Here is a 15,350-nt window from a genome sequence, read left to right on the forward strand (position 1 = left end):
CAACGAACTGTAGATTTTCTTCAGCATTTGTAAACCAAATCATTTTAACGCTTTTTTACATAACGTTTTCAGCCGTGTTGCACCGAAACTGAGCCACACTTACCAACAGTACGTTAAAAATATACAAAAAACACGAGGCAATGCTGGATCAATATTACTATGTGTGAAAGTGTTAAATGGTAGCTTCCTTTTATGCACATACCTTTGCAGCAAAATGAAGTGCTGTTTGTCCCAGTGGTGAAGTACTATTAACATTCATGCCATATACCTGTACTAAGTGTTCACATGCTTTTATACTTCCTGCTTGAACTGCTAAATGGAGAGAATTTCTTCCAAGAGCATCTTGGTACAATATGTTAGCCTAAAAACACTAATTCATATTTAAACATACGTTATTCAAGAACATAACTATATTAAAGTGTTAAGGTTTACGTGATAATAATAAATTAAGTATATAAAATGAAAAAAATCACAGTATACGCATTTTTTCATCGGTGAAATAAATTTTTAATTAAATTTATTATAATATTTCATAAAATTACCTCCATTATAGTAGTTTAGGTTTTAAAGCATTATAAGTAACAGTAGCTAATAATCTTAATAAGGAGTTATTCTTCAAACAATTAAAGTAAGGAACTCAAACCATGTTTTATCAAAATATCCACAATGTCTATATGACCTCCTCTTGAAGCATCCATAAGGAGTGTGCTACCACAAGTGTCCTGTTGGTCAAGGAGATTATGCTCTCTATTAAAAATAATGTCCACTATTTTCAAATGACCATGAAGAGCTATAACCATCAGAATTATGCATCACATTTGGAATCAAACTTTCATTATTACCAAAGCTTTTACTGGTTAATAAATTCTTAAATTTTCATTTCAATTTTTAGTTATAACACAATTTATATGTACAAAAGCAGAACTGTTTAATGTAAGAATGGCAGTTTGTTTTTCAATTTTATGTATAATTGTTTATCATGTAGTATTCTACTGAAAAAAAATACCTTGATTATTTTTAGAAATATCTAGCTCATTCAATATAGAGTTTAAAATGTTCTATTTGAAAATTATCTGCAATTGTGACACGTGTGAATGTTTATATATGTAAATATATAAGTAAATATATGGGTGTGTTGGGCTAAGGTTTCTTTTACAGCAGGTGTCTGTGACTTGTTGGCGATAAATTGAAAAAAAAAACGAACAGAACGCACTCTACTTATTTTCAAAATATATATATATATATATATACGGAATAAGTTAAACATATGTACAAACATTTCTTACATTATGGAGGCCATAGTTATATCTTAAGCACTACATAGTTCTCTTCTTGTTGCCAAAGACCACTTAGGCCCATTCAATTGCTTTATAATTCAGTTGACAAGCCGAACTATCGCCTTTAACTCTCTTGTTACGAAATAAACTAAATAATCATGAAATATTCACTCAAAAAATTAATTAATTAATAATACCTACATTAAGCAGCCTTTTATATCTGACAATGCTTTTTACCTGTAGTGCTGCCTGGTGGGCAAAGTTGTATTTTGAACATAATCCATATTCCAATTATTTCTATTGAAAACAGCAGAGAATATCTGTTAAGCGCATCTTTTCAATAAATTATCAACCATTTGCAAAATATTTAATACGGGAATAATTATCAGGCAATTTCAGACAATTTATCAGGAAATACGAATATATTTAGACACTTTAACCTTCACCATTCATTAATAATTAATCAGTGCATTAGTACGAACTACTAGTAACGATGGAAAACGTTTTTCATGATTATCAATTGTATACTTACTACTTATATAAAAAAGACGTAATTTAACAAAACATCACTACATAAACGATAAGAAACAACTGATAGGTTTTATTCGCAGTTTTTACATCTGATTCATAACCATCTACCAAAATGAGTTAAATACATTACAACATTTACCACTAAAACAGCAACAAACAATAATTAGTCATGACACATTCTTATAATGAATTAAGATCCTCATCAGTGATGCTAGAAACAATAGCATCTTTCCGAATCTACTTCAGTGCTTCTCAACTGGGTGAATGGTTTACTCAAGGGTTAATGAGATCAGAATCAAGGTGAATGAGAATGATGGAGGTAATGAGTATTAATGTATATTTAAGTCATAATAAATAATTTTGCATTTTAATTTAGTAGTATTTTATCGTTTTTCGAACTGGGGTAAGTGAGCTGTTGTGAAGAACTTATAGGGGTGAATGATATTGGAAAAGGTTGAGAAGCACTTATCTACTTAATTGTTCTAGGTTAACACAAAAATCGATAACATTTGAGTCTAATCTATATCAGATTTAAACTGTGTTTTTTTTTCTATGTTTATTTATCATTATTTGGTATAAAACGTAGAGAGAGAAACATTTAAATTTCGAAAAGGCAGTGTTGATTTCTCAAGCAATGTTGCATAGAACCAACAACGTATAGATTTGTGAAAAGAAAAATTGTTTTGCAAACAATAAACGATCAAAATATTTTAGAAAAATCTGTTATTCCTTTCATCAAATCTCCTTCTTAACAAGTGTGTTTTATTTCATATGGCCGACATTCCTATACACCTAACAAGTTCAATTTTTGTTCATCATCGTTCATCCCAACCGATAAAGTCTAGTATTGATATTTGGCAGTAAGTTGTGGGTTGATCTGATATACTTATATTCACACGTGTCTGAGTTTGGGTCTGAAATGTACAAATTAAGAGGAATGTGGTAATTAAAATATGCAAGTTACATGATTTTGAATTCATGTTTTAGACAATACAAGATCTCTCTGATATGTTAATTGATAACATTTGTATAGAAAACTCACCCCATACTTCGTAAAGAATAACATAATACAACTGAACAGACACAGACAAATAAACACGAACATGGAGAAAATACATATTCTAGGAATGTCTCCAAGCCTTAATTAACTCTAAAACGAGACACAGTTGAGGAATGATCCAAGTGAGATGTCACTCTACCGATGAAACCCCACATATATCTCCAAGACTAATACAATTCTATTAAAGAGACAGAACAGGAAAAAAATACTTCAGAAGTTGGATATTTTAAAAGTGTGACTAACATAGCACCTACAGATACAAGTAACTCCAAATGAAGTATATTTTAAGACAAGGGGGGCTAACTTATAAAACTTAAGATTAGCACGATTCTTCAAAAGAATAGTATAACTTAAGAAAAGAAAAACTTTCTGACAAGTCCTGCGTTTTAGTACGTCTACGGAAGTGGTAGGTCTTAAGAAATGTTATGAATAAATATATATACCTATGAATCATTTGACCTAGACTTATGGCATAACGTTCTTTCTGTGTATAGAAGGATTGAAGTAATAGTTGATCAAAATCAGACTCTATTTGCTTCTGGGTTTCCTATCTACAAACACGAATTTGTGATCAGTAGCAACATTGAAAGTGTGTAGCATGTTTAGGTCTGGTCGGAAGCTACTTTTTAGTTGTGTATTTGGTAAGTTAAATGGGGGTATTGGGCTAAGGATTCTTGTACAGTAGGTGTCTGTGACTTGTTGGCGATGAATTCAATGGTAAATGAACAGCGCGCATTCCGCTTATTTTAAAATAATATATTCAAAACAAGCTAAATACGTGTACAAAAAGCGTCTGACAAGTGTCGTGAACCTGCGTTGAGCAGCCCAGAAAGTGAACCAGAATTTCTCCTCGGCGCCGAAAGAAAAATATTTTGTGAGTTATTCCAAATTTAAATGTGACATCCCTCCCTCTCAAATAGAAGTCATTTTATTTTCCCTTGTTTCTAATCAACAGTAAAGTTCGTTCGCCACAATACATTTTTTATTATTTTAAATAATTTTTCAAAGTATTGATCAATTTGTGGAATCACAAAGATAAAAATAGTCGTTTCTATACAAGCGCGTATAGTGGAAAAATTAAATAGGAACTTTCTCTGAGACTATTTTTTAAAAAAAACTATTAATGATGTGGCTCTGACGCGTAGCAACATTAAACAACGAAACAAAGCGTTAGTAACCATGACCACCAGTATTTGATACTTACAATAGAACATAAACTATTTTACGTATGTCAATACACACACCTCCTTGTATATCGAAAAGTTTGGTATATTTAAAGCGGTACTTTAATTAGAATAGTAGCTCATACTCATCTCGTCACTAAGACCACAAGCTGCTGAAAATTACAAACCCGAATAAAACCCACACTATAAATAGGAATCTGAAAACAAACATGTTTAATTTAGTACACATCTTGTCAATTCCCTTTTTCCTAATAGCAACGCTACTGCCACCCCAAGCATTGTCTTACCTTCTTTCAGATCAACTCGGACTGGTAAGTCTGTATCGAGTTCCACTCCAACTGATAACCTGCAGGTCACTTCACTCAAGACCTGTACAAACGAGTGTCTTAAAGCAAGCTGTAAAGCGTTTAGCTTTCAGGCAAAGGCTCCATCTTCAAACTCCAACAGAATCTGTCAGATCGTCAAAGAATTCCATTCCTGGAATACCACTGACGACTTCTTAGACGCCAATGAAACTTTTGTGTTCTATGAAGTAAGTGCCAGTTAATGTTTTGATAACAATGTTATATTGTAAGTGAAAATAAAATGATGTTTCTGTGTTTCATGAAATATTTTTTGTAGTTAGTACTTTAAGTGTAATATGTCTTTACTTGGTTTTTATTATAACAATTCTTACAGTTTATTGTTACATAACTTCATTCTATGCTCAATTTTAGAAATATTCCAATTTTTTTTTCAAAAGCATATTTTGCCATATTTACAAAGTGGAACATGCATAAAAAAGGAGGAACAATTATAAGTTAAAAACCACAATACCTTGTAAAAATTCACTGCGTAAAACATCTACTTTTCCACATTTGAATTTTCGTAATTAAAGAGTAATAATTATCAGTTATAACCAGTAATTTATTAAATCAAGAAGAATATTAATAAGGCCTTAAGTAAAAAATAAAATTCCGAAAGTTTAGCTTTCGGGCCAAGCGCGTCCAATTGGTTATGGTGCTAAACCGAATATCCGAGGTTCCATGGAACATGTCTGGTTACCGTATAAAAAAAAAATCACGCTCCGAACTTTTAAGCCACGAGTGTGTGTCATAAGAGTGTCGGTCAAACCCAACTATTTGATTAGAGTAGCCCACGAGTTGGCGGTTTTAGTTTTTTAATGAAATTATTTAATTGTTTAATTTTTGCATTCCCTATCAATCACTTCAAAATTATGGACGGTTACCATAGATAGCATTCGAAGGGCTTTAGGCCTACGTGAAATTAAAAAAAAACACGACAGTTTTGCATTAATCGTGTTTGGGCGTAGGTTTGCCCACACTTGGTGCGTTATAAAATTGACAGTCAGTGGCATAGTGTGGATGATAGGTTGTAGGATGCTACCGACTTGCTGTCGAAATTAGGGACTGTAGTAGATACCCTTAATAGCTTTGCCATAAGTAAAGATAATAGCTTTTAATAGCTTTGCCATAAGTAAAGATAATAGCTTTTAATAGCTTTGCCATAAGTAAAGATAATAGCTTTTAATAGCTTTGCCATAAGTAAAGATAATAGCTTTTAATAGCTTTGCCATAAGTAAAGATAATAGCTTTTAATAGCTTTGCCATAAGTAAAAAATGCAAACAGTTTTTCAAGATTATACTTCTCTATATTTTTCTTTTATATTTTTGCTTCGTCAGAGAAAACTGATAATACACGATCTAACTTGTATCATAACTATGTAATGTTTATTTGGGTTATACTTTACGTGATCTGCATTGTAACATATACTTGTATCACAAACACGCCAATTATCACAACTTTGAGATATATATATAAATGATAAAATGAAAGTAATTGTAAAAGCTTTTGTTTTTTCATTCAGATTTCACCGAAGTGGAACATTTTCGAGACGGTCAGTATTTGTTTCTTTGTGTGTTTTATGTATCTGGAATTATACAAATAATGTAAATTATATTATGTGTAGATCTAACTAACACACACGTTTTAACTTTTTATAATTGAAAAGAACATTAGATACAATACTTATTCTCAAGCTTAAATAACTGCAGATGTTTAAACTCGTTTGCTAATTTTTTTTGCAGTCAATTGATAAAAAGAAAGGTAACATAATATCGTGTTTCTACTTTTATCACTTGCTGTTGATAGTTTTGGCAATCATTATGAAAGTATTTTAGAAAACCAGCGAATAGCATGATGATTTTCTAGTTTTTTTACTAGTGTCTCATGAACATTAATACTTTGATGTCTTGTATAAGCTCGTCCCTATTAGTCCTGATTCCACTATATAATGGTGTCAATGACGTTAAGCCTTGAATCATAGCACGTCAAGCTTTACTTGTGATACGAATTCAAATTTACGTTTAAATAATGTCTTATTATTAAAGACGCTTTGTAATTTAATTTCATCATGGGCTCAGAAATAAAAAGATGTTATCAACATGAGACATATATTTTTAACTTCTTCTTCCTGGCAAGAACCGTACAAGTGATATTCCTAGGCCTTAAGCAATGCTTTATAAAGTGCATGATTTGCCTTCCATAACAACCATAAAAAGTTTAGTATTAGGTCGTCAAGAAATTAATGTCGCTTTTTTTTAGATGAAAAACCCGAACAACTTATATATCAAAACAAAACCTTTATTAATTGAAATAGTCCCATTCTTATCGATGATGCTTTTCCAACTTACAGTCAGGTTGTTAATGCCCTGATTAAAGAAATCACTTGGGTTAGAAGCAAAAAACATATCGATGTCCTGTTTAACACCTTCCACATTTGCATTCGTTTTCCCATTAAGATGGTGTTGCAGCGAACGAAAAAGATGGTAATCCGATGGTACCATATCTGGAAAATATTGTTACGCCTCCAGTCGTTAGTTGATTTTCCGTAACTTCGTTCCCACGAAACTTTAGCGACACAAGTCCTTTCTTAATAAAACTGGTTTATTCTTTCTGAATACAACTTTACCGATACACTTATTTTCAACAGTCGCTCTATAACAAACGCTATAACAATGGAAAAAATTATAGTCAGAAACATTACATGTTATCTGGACTATGGATTCAGTGTGGAATTGGTATACTTAGATTTTCAAAACTTTTGTCATGGTTTTCATACTTTTAATTTGATAAAATTCTAGGGCTACCAAGCAGTTTTCCAAGACCTTTTAAGCTTATCAGCATCTAAATTGTTATAACACATCGTTCATAACTACAAGTTCTTTTGTCAGTCTGATGTTAATATATACCACAAGGCCATAGCATGTTATACAACCTTTTATTTAAATTTTTAAATAATTAGTTCTACAATCCAAAATGCTTTCCACAAGTTTTCATTTTCATCCTTTTGTAAAGCCATCATAAGTCATGTATTACAGACACTATAAAGTATGAAGGTTAACCAACATAATCACTAATAACAAATAGGAATTGAGAGTTACAAGTTTGTAATGCAAACTGTAGTTGCATTATTGCTCCAGAAAACAAGGCTCTTTTTATTTAAGCGAACATTTCACTATTACAGCTTCACTGGGGTAAACAAGATATTTGCTAACTGTCATGACACCTGTGTAGCCCACAAAAATTAAGTCTCATCAACTTGCAGACTGGATGTTTATATTTTAAAACAATTTCTGGTACCAAGTGAATTCTGTAATTTAAACATTAGAGTATTCACAATGCTTTTTGTAAACTATGTCTTAATTTCATAAATGTATTGCTAACTATAATGGTTCACCATTAACTTGTACAAGTGCAAATCAGCCACAATCAATACCAAGCACAATGTTGACACTGGTAAGCCTACTTGGTACTAGTGGTAGTACCAGTATTATTAGTAGGAGAGATCCTACTTTGCATAAGCCACGTAACTAGTTACAATTTTCTGTAGATGCTCAATTCTATTTAATCGTATCAATGTGCATAATATGTCAATTTGTACACACCTGACATGCTTCACACACACACATATTCATTATGCAAATTTAAATAATTAAAATTCAGTCTGAATCAACCACCAATATAAAATTGTACCTAGCCATTAAATTCATGTTATTTATTTACAAAATTGTAAATTAACACTAACAGTGACCCTTGATCAGTCTTAACAGTACTACAGAGACCTAAGCCTAATATTGTAATATTCCATTACCAGTAACAGCATTCAAAATCTTGAAAAAGTTCATACTTGCTTTTGAATAAGCATGAAACAAATTTTAATTCTGACTATTTGAGAAAAACAAAAAACAATTACCAGTATCGCGAACCTGGACCGTATTTTCTGGGATGAGAATACCATATATTTTGATGCCCCATCTTAACAACTCGTATCCTCTAATAATGGCTACAATACAAAGAAAGAACGTATGAATTTTGCATGTGGTGTCACCTAATGTTGTATTGTAATACTTTTTAACAAATTATCTAACTTGTAGTTTTATTTAATATATTTTCCATAAGAAATAGTATTACATTTATTATGTTTTTAAACCCTGCAGTCTTCATTCAGTCAACATCGTCAGTCCGAGAAGTATTTCAACCAAACTGTATACCGTATCAATTCATATGACTTAAATAGATAGTGTACCGATCACTACTATGTTTGCTGTACTCCAGTCAGCCTGATGGGCTCTGGTATTGTGTAAAACTCCCTTATTATTGTTTGCTCTTAACAAAATTCCTTTTTTTTTTTCAATGAATCTGTTTGTTTGATGTTAAAACAAAGCTAAAAAGGGGGATATCTGAGCTCTCCCAGTCATACATATGGAAACCAGATTTTTAAGGTTATCAGACTTTCCATTGAGCCACCGAGGGGGTTCATTGAATTATAACTTTTTTCACTATTCAAATGAATTAAAATACAACAATAATTACTAATATTGGTTAAAGAAAGTTTTTATTATATAAACATAATAAAACACTTGACAATTTTTAAAAATAACAATACGACAATGAGCTGTAAAATACTGTATGTAAAAGCAAGAATATCTACAGATCGTGAAACATAATTGATGAACAAAATATATTCTTTTCAGAAAACGAAAGAACAGGAGATCCGTCTGCAGGGACCGATTTGACCCATCTGGATACCAGTAGGCCAGTTCATTTGACGCATTCTTAGAAACTGATTTTAAATGTTAATTGTTTAGCAAGTATGCAGCATGTGATATTGCCTAAGCTGGTCCTTTAAGGCCAATCTGCTCTTGTTCGTCAGATACTATATTGTTGCGTCAGCGAGGTCACGTGACTAGTGTCACGCCACTTCTCTCGAACCTTCGTGAATTGTCGGGAGATTACTAGATATAGGGTAGTCTGGTATATATAAGATGGTCACAACGTGACGAAAACAATGTGTGTGTGTAGGTAGTGAGTAATTGAACTGCAGTCAGAAAGTATTGTTGAAGTTCGTTGCTAAAGAAAATAGTTGTAACATTCTTGACCCTGAGCACTTTATGGGAAATATTGGAATTACCTAAATCATGCAGATATCAGTGGTAAGTAGAAAGAAAGAAAGAAATTGAAAATAAAGCATCAGGCCCACACAACATTTTTCCCAGGGTTTTGAATGAGGTCAAAGAACAGATACAAGTCTCTTTCACCTTTTGTAGGTGTTTGAGGATTGGAAAATTCCTCCTACTTTTAAAGGGAGTGATAATTTGCCCTATAAATTATAGGCCAATTAGTACAATAAACCTAGCCTAAGAAAATAAGGGTATAAAGATGAATTTTTCATTAATAATTAAATCACTTTTTAATTAAATGTAAATACTAAATTAGAAAAAAAAAGTTTAGTTATTATATATTCAATTGGTAATTTTTAGAGAATTGTCATTCATAATATTTTACTATTACAGTTAACATTTCTTGCTGGTCCTGGTAATATGGTGGAAGTGGAACAAAACATCTTGAACAAGAAACTTAAGACTGTTACAGCTTATTATGGTGGACTTGTTAGACACCATGATTAGATACATCTCATCAGCTCACGATTTCTTGCTGGTTTTGATAATATGATGAAAATGGATCAAAACATCTTGAACAAGAAACTTAGACTTATTATGGTAGACCTGTTAGACCCTGTAGTTATATATTTCTGACCAATAACTTGAAGTTCATGACCATTGTTCTGTGTATATGTTTGGTGAACTTGGTGAAGATCATCTTAAAAGACAATGCTGTGTTTAGAATAATGAAATTGGATTTGACGAACAAAGAGGTTTGTAAACTGTTGGACAAGTTTTTAAATGTATAACTTCATTAATGCTCATCCAAAACTATTTTTTAGTTATTCCATTGAACACTAGAGATATTGTAAATGATTCTGAAGAATGTTATTAAATTGACTGTTTACTGTAGCAACATAAAAGTTGAGGCTTCTTTGTATTTATCTAACTCTACATTCCATGTTAAAAACTAGAGATTTAATTCCATGAAATACATGTATACTTTCCACAAGGAACTTGTGAAGAATAAACATTTAACAAACAACACATCTCAAAATGTGTAATTTACAGTTTGCAAAATTTAAAATTCTTATTTACTGCTATTTGGGTCAAACACCTTATTGGTCTATTTTAATAGAAATTTATCAAACTAAAATTCTTAATATTTTGTGCTTTTTTTCCAGATTCATTTCAAAATTAAGATTGTAAATCTGTTAGTGTTTGGTGCATACTGCTAAGAGATTTTCACTTTAGGAACTTTATATCAAGCTTCAGAGAGTAAGAATATAAAAGAAACAAAATTCATATCTTTGCTTATATGACTGACATCTGTTGTGTGAATTAGGGGGTGATACAGTTGCCTTGCTAAAATCTTGCACATTCTCACAAAGACTTTGCCTCAATTATCTATCTAAAATTGTATCAGTATTATTTTTATGCACACAAGACATTTATTTGTTTTACTCTATTTTCCCAAGTAAAATAATATGAGATTTAATACATCTTACTTAGCTGTATGTTATGTGAACCTATGTGGTGAAATGACACTCATAATCTCAGAAAAATGCTATACGCTATGCAAAAAGTAATTAAAGCACTTGAAAAACACATAGATTAATCAACTTTTTAAATTTGAGAAATCTCAAACATAAAGTAGTCCAGAAGTTCTTTATTCAACAAGATACTGTACAAATTGATAATATAAAATCATGCTGAAGTTCCTTCTGGAACAGGTAACATTCTGGAGTGAGTTTCATTGACTGCTTATTTCAATCCAGCTGTGGATAAACAAATACGAGATTCATTTTTACACTAAATGTAATACCAAGTTTTATTATTTTAACATCTATAGTAATTAACTCACATGTTACTGAAAGTAAATGTTAAACCATTTCAAAAATCCTGAAATATATCCAGAGGGACTAGTCAGGCATCCAGATGAACTTGAAAATATATCTTTTTAGCAACATCATCAAAATAAGCAAGTTACCAGTTCATTATAATAATATAGATATCACAATGTATTTGCTATAAAAGACCCATGTTACTGAATTCTAAACAATGTGAACTCTTAACTACAAAACATTCATATAATTTTACTTGTATTAAAAAAAGACATGTCAGAACAAGGTTGGTGAATAGATGAAGAATATGTGAAGGAGACTTTTTTTTCCCCATTAATTCCTGTTAAAGGAAATTCAACTTTCCAAAAGTGTTCAGGGTATACGGTTTTTTCTGATGCACAAAACTATAGTTACTTTTCACAGAAAACAAATCCTGAGTGTTGCCACGCTCGATTAGTTCCTAACACGAGGAAAAATAATCAACAAGAAATTTTCTTAAATTCCTGTAAATTGGACATGTTTTAAAAAAACATTTATAAACAAGCCTCATGATAAATATGCCATACCTTTTTAAATCCAATATCATTGGCGTACTGCCTGAAACACCTTCTGCATATACTCAGTCCATACTTTCGAATAAGACCATGCGAGTTAGAACACACTCGACTGAAAATAGAAAAACAACTGAATGATTTACTCTAAACTTTTTTTTTGATAAAAGAACCTTGATTTATACTTTCATTAACATAATTTGTCATGAAATTTCTTTTTAAGTATCAAAAAAGATAATGATGCACAGCTTGCTAATGATCACTAAATATTAACATTAGCATGAAGAAAGTACATATTCATTTTATCAAATGTTTCTTCACAAAAATAAAATGAACAATGATATTACTCATAACTGTAGTGGTTTTTACAACACTGAAACTAAAAATCAGTCTGATAACTGTAATTTGCACTATATGTTCTGTGTATCTTATCAGCTTTGATACAATTCACAGACTTTGGAGTCAAGAGTATATAGGAAATGTGTGCATTTACTGCTGCTGAAATACCTAGCCACCTTGCAATATCTTTTAACAAGTCAAGTATCTTCCATGTCATTCTAACTTTATGTCTTAAGACTTTTTGTTTTCCTAGTCCACAAAATTACACATCACACAACTAACTAAATAACATTTGTTTTACATAATTAAACATGAACTTCAGTGTCCATACATCACCACTAGGTGGTCTTCTAGTTGGTGTCTTAATATAAAATCACTCATTTAATATACACTAGGAGGAAGGTAAGCTAGTATTTAAGGCAAATAAAAATATAGATAAACCAAACAATAGAAAGAAAAATATGCTATCTATAAAAAACATTATTACTAACAATAAAACAGAAACTGCTATCTTACAAATAGTAGCTTACTTAAAAACTCCTTCAGAAGTTTAGGGATGGAAATAAAAAGATGTGGTCCTTTTGGGAGTGCTCCCTTGGGAAGATTCAAGACTTAAAGGTGGGCTGGTTGGACCTGTAGGATAAGGGTGAATTATGTGCTAGAAATAGGTTCTACTAAAGTAGGTTAGGCAGGAGGATGTTTGGGAAAGTTGTATATTCATTACAAATAGTTTAAACTTGCATAGTGTTGCAAGAAGTAGGAATAAACAAGTTGATATGATAACTGGAACAAGAAGGAGATTGTAAATGGAGATTTAGGACTTAAATAGTTTTAAATAAAAGTCTGACAGATTTAAGGATAAACACAGTAGACTCAAAAATAACGTTACTTGTTGCTCTAATTTAGGATGTGGTGGTGGGATCTTTATACAAGGGATGACCTGCAACCTGTTGAGACTGAAGACAAAATAGTTGGAAACTGTAAGATTTACAACCAGTGGTTTTAATGGTTGAAAGTTTTTAATTGGGAAATGTTATAGGCCACCTGATCAAACAAATAATGTCAATGATAAACTTTACAATAATAACAAGGTTGTTACTAATAAGAATACCGATGCAATATTCATGGGAGACTAATATCTTACACACTGATAAGAATTGTATGGAGTCCAATGGTGAAGGAAAAAATTTAGGATGGTTTCTCTGTACCAAATGGACAGAAAGCCAACCATATAGGATACCATTTTATTTATTGATAACCACTAATGATAATAGTGTTGCAATAATTAAAGTAAAGGGACATTTGTGAAAGAGTAATTATTGCATAATTAACTTTGTTTTTGTTCAGGATAAAACAGAAAGAAATTTTTTTCATAAAGTTGTATTTTGAGACAAGATTTATCATTAGCGAGTTAAAAGGTGTTGTGAAGCAAATTGGAAAAATGTTTAAAATTGTTTTTGATTTGAGAGAGGCTTGCTCCTAAAAAAAAAAAAGAGACAAAAAATAGTTGGCTTACTGAGGACAAAAAAATCAGATATAAATGCCATAAGTTTAAGAAGTTTAAAGAATGCTGATGGCAAGTTTTTACTGAAGACAGTTTCTTTAATTTTCTGTTTTTAAACAGTTTTTGTCGTCATATAAAACATTTGCTTGGAGTTCTTGTGTGAACAAGATATACAAGCTTCACTATCTAAAGTCACATGAGATTCTGTGACATTCTAAACCATTGCTAGTCATCGTTTTACATTACAAGTTACAGTTAATAATTCACACTTGGTAAACTCAAAGTTATACATTCATTAACTAATATGAAGTACACTGATGATTCAATATAACACAACTCACGTTATAACATGATACGGTCATGCATTCTACTTTTTTAATGAGAATTGGTCTTTGTGGTGCTAATCAGTCAAATCTGGTGGAGGATTTTATTCGTTCCTGTGAAAACAACTGCCTTATAATTTTCACGTGTTTACTGACTGATTACTTGTGTATCTCGTGTCACTTTGGGCATTAAAATTAGAGTGGAGAAGAAAAAAACATTCAGATTTAATTTTCAATGATTTTCAAATTTATTATTTCTCTAATCATGTTTACTAATTTCACAAGTGAGTTGTAATGAACTGTCAACATAGGACTGATTTGCCCTGGCCTAATATGCCTCAACTTTTCATTTCTACAGAAAGACACAATGTAATACACTTTGTTAATATTTGATTCAAAGCATGCATGAAGTTTCTACTAATTTCTTCACTGTCAAAAGTTATTAATACTATTTTCAATAAAAATATGGAAACATTTACCATATCCCTTCAAAAATCAATTAAATTTGTGTAACTTAAAAAGTAAAAAGAGTAATTTTCACGATAAGATGAATTTCATGTAAGCACTCGTAATGGAGATTTGATGCAGAAATAAAATTAATGAATAACTTTAAGTTAGCAGTTTAACAGCATAAATTAAAATTAATTCACTCAGGTTATAGTAATTTATCATACTGATCAAATTTTCCTTTGCAAAATACCCATACGACACAATTACTCCAAACACATTATAAATACTGTGTTAACGTAAAAACTGGTTGGTGGGGTAATCATTCGTGATCAAATCCTGTATAACACAACCTCATTTTTAGTATTATCTCGTTACATCAAGGCAGAGGTGCATATGACATACCTGTTCTAAACTTGTATTCCTTGGTACAAAGTATGCAATGTTTGATGTCACACATTTTGCTGCACCAAATATCGTGAATGTGATAAATGTTAAGATTTTTTTTTATTACAAATACAAATTTCACAGAGAATTGGAGAACTAATCAATTTTAATTTGTAGGAAAATTTATGTTAAAAACAAGAAAATTTAACTTACAGTAAAGATAATTTCTAATACTATACTGCCTCAGAGAAACAAATATAAATAATTTCTAATACTATACTGCCTCAGAGAAACAAATAAAAATAACTTCTAAGACTATACTGTCTCAGAGAAACCAATAAAAATAATTTCTAATACCATACTGTCTCAGAGAAACAAATATAAATAATTTCTAATACTATACTGCCTTCAAGAAACAAATATAAACAATTTCTAATACTATACTGCCTTCAAGAAACA

The 15,350-nt window shown here is 31.1% G+C and overlaps 1 long non-coding RNA gene across 1 annotated transcript; it reads right to left on the reverse strand.

Moving 5' to 3' along the window:
* Positions 1–11,150: 11,150 nt before the first annotated feature.
* On the reverse strand, positions 11,151–12,669 carry LOC106478844. The gene is made up of 2 exons (XR_001292087.2): positions 11,907–12,669; positions 11,151–11,274 (listed from the first exon to the last, which is right to left on the reverse strand). It is a non-coding gene; the product is annotated as an uncharacterized LOC106478844 (long non-coding RNA).
* Positions 12,670–15,350: the final 2,681 nt, after the last annotated feature.

Source organism: Limulus polyphemus, unplaced genomic scaffold, assembly GCF_000517525.1.
Source record: "Limulus polyphemus unplaced genomic scaffold, Limulus_polyphemus-2.1.2 Scaffold12, whole genome shotgun sequence".
Lineage (NCBI taxonomy): Eukaryota > Metazoa > Arthropoda > Merostomata > Xiphosura > Limulidae > Limulus > Limulus polyphemus.